Raw genomic sequence first — 6,000 nt, 5'->3', positions numbered from 1 at the left:
GGGGGCGGGGCGCTCTGCGAAGGGGGCGGGACTTGTGAGACTCGGGCGCAAGCGCAAAGGAAAGAAAAAAAGGCGTGCAGCTGGAGAAACAAAGTTTAAAAGTCCCCTTGAACGCTCACGGACCAATCAATCTACGAACGGTTTTTTAAAAACTTTCTTAAATGAACTTTTATTTTTAATTTAACAAGCACTTTCAAATTCATTTGCTTCAATTAAAAGAATTTTTAAGTGTATTTTTTAAGAGCATCAACTTTTAAATTTCTTTCACTTAAGCGTTTTCTATAGTTCTATTTTTCCAACTAAACCTTTTTAAACTTTTTCAATTAACAAGATTTAATTTTAACTTTTTTCAGTTGATGAGCATTTTAACTTTTATTTCAACTAAAAAGCATTTATTTTCAAACTTATTTTTTATTAATAAGCATTTTAAACCAATTTTTAAAATTAAATATTTTTAGTTTATTTCATTTTAAAAGCATTCTTAAACTTTTTCAGGTAACAAAGATTTTAAACTTTTCAACTAACAAACATTTTAAATTTAATTTTTAAACTTATTTTTCAGTTAACAAACTTTTTGAACTTTTACTTCAATTAGAGTTTTAAAACCAAGGATTTTTAAGATTTTTTAATTAACTTTTTTAAAACTTTTTTTCAGTTAAGCATTGTTGTCTTCCAACCCTCAAAATGGAAAGAAAAAAAAACCCATAACTAAAATGGTTAGGCGTATTTTCTTTCTCATGTTTTTTCCCTTTTCTGATTCTTTCACAACATGACTAATGTGGAAATGTTTGATATGATTGTACATGTACAGTCTATATCAGTTTGCACACTGTCTTAAGGATGGGGAGAAAGAGGGGGAAAACCAAAAACTAATTAATTTTTTAAAAATCAAATTTTCCCCAGTTCCTGAGGTGTGGATTTGAGCAGCAGTGACTTGTCAAAAGTAAACTTTTTCGCACTTAGAGGCAAGGTCCTAGCTCTCACGAATAGCGTCTTTGTGGCACCCAAGTTCTCCCAGTCACAGATTAAACAAATATTACTGATGGGGTGCTTGGGTACATGTGCTTAGACCTCAATTCTAAAATCACATTTCTCTTTAAAAATCATATTTCTCCCTAGCCTCAAAACACTATCCCAGGCAGCTTCTCCCCAGCCCAGGATACAGCCTGCCTCAGCAACAACCATTATCTCCCTTCCTGATACAGTAGCCAGCTGAACCTATAGAATTTATTAGTCAGAGCCAGCTGTGTGCTGACTGAGCTGGCTGTGTACTAGGTCATAAAGACACTTACTACTCACTGACCAATTGTATGTATCCTAGACTTAGACATACGCATACTCCCTTACATTTATCTTGTCTAATAAGTCATTGATGAGAGCAGCCTGGTATTCCTTAGTCCTGATTGCTAGTTAACTTAGGCCTTTTCAGGCCTAAAACCACACTTCCATGCATCCCCCGCCCCTTGGAGTACAATACCTGCACAGTAGATACCAAAAGTGCATGTTCCTTTAAGAACTAACCACTCCCTAATCCTCCCTGAATCATCTAGTTAGCATATTTGGCATATGTTTTACTATAGAATATCCTTAATAAACTTTACCTGTACCCTCTAACGTGGCAGGTTCCCTAAGAACTCTTTCCCACTGAAAAACGTAATAAATCTTTATCATGACCCCAACAATGCTTGAGTCTGTAAATTCTTTCCCAGATGGCCCATGCAGGGAACTCCAGTCTTGGAGTTCCTGTACCTCTGTCTCTCCAGCCCTCATCAGTACTAGTAATTTTCCAAGGAAGTCAGACAAGAAGGACCTTGGTTTAAATGTCTCAAATTTTTGTCTTAAATCTGGCTCCTAGGCAATAGTAGTAGTAATTGTAGTAGTAGTAGTATTCATCATTGTAGTAGTAATAGCTGGGATTTATATAATGTTTTCAGGTTTACAAAGCTCTCATTTGATCCTTACATCAACTCTTAGTGGTGGGTGCTATGATTATCCCCATTTTATAGATGAAACTGAGGCAGGCAGAGGTTGTGACTTGGCAAGGTTACAGAGCTCTAATAAGTGTCTCAGGCTGGATTTGAACTAGGCTCTTCTTGACTCTAGGTCCAACAATCTACTCACAGCACTGCCTGGCTGCCTTCCCAAAGAGTCAGGATACCATGAAAGCCAATGGACAATAAACATGGCTAATAAAGAAAACAAATGAACAACAAAATGTTTAAACAGGACAGAAAGGAACAATGAACATGTTATTAAAGTCTATTTAGATAGCAGGGATCTTGTTCCATCATCCTGGGTTGAGTTGTCTGTTGCATGAAGTCATCTGCTTCTGGGAAGCATTTTCCCGTAGTAATTCCGAGTCGGAGGGATCTGTCCCAGGTCACTGTCCCCAGACTGTCTGTTGCAACTGGCTTACATTCATTCATGAATCAACACCTTAGAGGTTTTAACTTCTACATCATTTGTTACCCAAGATGGGCCTTCCACATCCTTTCAAAGACAGATTTGCCAAGGTGTCTCTTCCAGTCAATCCACTTGCCAGTTTCCAGGTTTCACAGTCCCCCTGGTTGTGATTTCCTAGGAGATTCTGCTCCAGCTTTTAGAAGGATCTGGCAAAACTCAATCACATTGCCCTTTCTGTAATTATTTCACATAGCAAAAAACAATGCAAACCTTACAATATTTACCTTCATAATAATCATTAGGGCTGTAGGAAGAATATTAAGGCAGAGTATCTGCAATTCATCTGAAAGTTTTTCCTTTTAATTTTCACATGCCATTTTTTCTTTATACCTTACCCAAACCCTGTAGATGATAATGGACAATATTTGAAGGTTAGAGGAAAAATCCTTTTTTAAAAAAGATCCTGAATGACCTGACCTGTAAAATAGATCCTTCTGCTTAATATCATCAGATAACTGCTTCAAACAAGAAAAACACTATTAGATACTTCTTGACAACAACAGTGGCTGATCTGCATAAATCTTCACGTTGAGAATTTACAGCCAATTAAGACATTCAAAGCCTTTGAATTTAGCTCTTTCTTAAAGCAATTTTCCAATTATTCTCATCTCAGGTTAAAATTTCCTTAGACACACATTCCTACATTTTCTTTTTTCATATAATTAATATGTTTTTATGACTTTTCCAAGGCCAAAGATTTACAGAGGTTAGCAAGTTCCTATGGAACTTCTCATTGACAGTGAGACTTCTTAAAGCATGTTGTGCTTTTCCCAGACACCAAGTTAATTTTCTGACAAACCAAAGTATACCTATTTGAATACCTAAGACAGTCTTTAAGGAGAAGATCACTGTCCCTGTCTTCCAGAGGCTGTACGTGATAATATAAAAGACTTGCAGTCAGAAAGACATGAATTCAAATGAAGTTGCAATTCAAAAACACACTTAATGGCTGTGTGACCCTGAACTAGTCAATTAACTTCTCTTGGCCCCAGTTTCCTCATCTATAAAATGTAAAACCTAATTTACAATGGTGTTGGGATCAAACAAATTAAGTTTATGAATGTTTACGTATAGAAAGTTTGGATGTATAAAAGTTTACATGCATAAAGCCCTTTGTAAACCTTAAAGTGTTAAATTGCTACTTTTTTATTAGTTGCTCAAATCAATCAAATTTAGATCAAAAGAGAACTTATTTTCCTAATGATACAAATGCATAACCCTTGAGACGTCATTCCACAAATCAACATCACTTTTTAAAGAATGCTTTTCCAAAACCAATTTGTAGGAAACAAACATATAATAAGAGCCACTAGGTGGCCCAGTGGATAGAATGCCAGGCCTGGAGCATCAGGAAGACCAGAGTTCAAATATAGTCTCAGGCACTAACTGACTCTGGGCAAATCATTTCACTCTTTTTGCCTCAGTTTCCTTGTCTGTAAAATGAGCTGGAGAAGGAAATGGCAAACCACTGCAGTATCTTTGACAAGAAAACCCGGAAAGGGGTCACAAAGAGTTGGACATGGCTGAAAATTACTAGCCAGGTGCTCTCCTAAGTGCTAGGTGTAGAAAAAAGGGCAAAACACAGTCCCTTGACCTGCTTACAGTCTAATGGCAGATACAATTTGCAAGCAAATATATAGAAAGCAAGATATATATATGGAACAAATAGAAAATGATTGACAGAGAGAAGGCACTAGAATTAAGAGAGACTGGGAAAGGTTTCTAGTAAAAGATGAGATTTTAGTTAGGACTAAAGGGAAGCCAGGGGAGTCAGTTTGATCTTCACAGCAACCCTGCAAATCCAGTTCCCTAATCAAATCTTTCACTTTTGTTCCATTCACTTTCCTAAAGGGAAAAGTCTCCAAAGGTCTTGAAACTTTAGAAATTTTGAGTTTTACTAAAAATAAGGTTTTTAACATGCTTCCACATTCTGTCTTATCTGGAACCCTAATTAAGACTATATCCTTTGAAAACTTTGAAACTTTTTGACTGAAGTTCTTATTCTTGCCACCCTGTTTCCTTTGGCTGATCAGACCACTGGAAAACAGTACCAGGACACAATACTAACAGACAATCCTGACTGTATAAAACATTAAAAAAAAAAAAGTCTTCATTTTTCTCCCTAGAATCTTTGGGAGATTTTTTTTTTTTACTATGGTTATAAATTCACTTTTCAGTAGGTACTACAGGCATTTGGATGACAGAGGGCAGTCTCTTCAACTTAAAAATCTACAAAGAAAAATTTAACACTAATATTCTCAGCCAGGGGCAGCTAGATGACTCAAAGGATAGAGCACTGGGGATGGAGTCAGGAAGACACGAATTCAAATGAAGTATAGGTATAGGTCATGTCTGGGCACTAAGTAGCACCACAGTGCACAGGGCCAGGGTTCTATTTGCCATAATCCACTGGAGAAGGAAATTGACAGACTACTCCAGTATCCTTGCCAAGAAAACCCTATGGTCTGTGGGGTCATGGATAGTCAGATACTACTGAACAAGTTCTCAGTCAGCTTAAACATTTTAGTCATTTTTGCCAGTAGAGTCCAGGGAATTTTGTTTATTTGGTTTCTCATTTCTAAAGCCTCTGAAAGCAGGACTACCATTTAACCATAGACCACATAGCCTAGACAATTCTCAGACTTGGCTAGAAACTACTGACTGCCTTAAAAATAGGTTGGGAGATCTCAATCATTTGCTTTAATGGTTTGACCAAAGAGAGGGTTTTTTTTGGTTTTTCCATGATTCAAGCTAATAGGCTTAATATAAGCTATTGTCTACAGGGACTGCACTGCAGTAGGTTGTAGTCAGCAACTACAAGAAAAGTTATCCCCAGGTTTCCTATCAGATTTAAAAATATATGAACAGGTGAAGGGTTTGTTTCTGTTAATATTACTGCTTTTTGCTTTTCATCATCCAGTTTGTCATTTTCCATTTTTTGTTGTCTTTGCCAATCTGATGAGTGTAAAATGCTTAATTTGCATTTCTTTAATTATTAGTGACATAGAACATTTTTTCATATGACTTGTAATATCCTGGATTTCTTGCCTTGAAAAGTACTTGTTCATATACTTTAGCCACCTATCAATTAGGGAATGACACTTATTCTTATAAATCTAGTCTTTATGTATTGTGGAAATGAGACCTTTATCAGAGAAACTTGCTGCAAAGATTCCCCCTCCCCCCCCAAAAAAACCTGTTTCCTTTCTATTTTTAGTTTCACCAGTATTATTTGTGCAAAGTCTTTTTAATTTTATGTATTCAAAATTGTCTATTTTGTCTCCTGAGATCCATTATTTGATCATAAACTCTTCCTCTGCCTCTAGATCCAATAAGCAATGTCTTCCTTTCTCCTCTTATTTGTTTAGGATGTGATTTCTAAATCATGTATCCATTTGGAGCTTGTTTTCAAATATAGGTTTTTCTGCCAGAATGATTTCCAGTTTTCCTAGCAGATTTTGGTTGAATAGTGAATCCTGCCCCCAGTAACTGAGGTCTTTGGGATTACAGAAAACTGAGCAATTTTGCTCTTTTGCA

The sequence above is a fragment of the Notamacropus eugenii genome, chromosome 2 (genome assembly GCF_028372415.1).
Source record: "Notamacropus eugenii isolate mMacEug1 chromosome 2, mMacEug1.pri_v2, whole genome shotgun sequence".
In the NCBI taxonomy this organism is placed as follows: Eukaryota; Metazoa; Chordata; class Mammalia; order Diprotodontia; family Macropodidae; genus Notamacropus; species Notamacropus eugenii.
Note: the sequence above shows the minus strand (reverse complement) of the source record.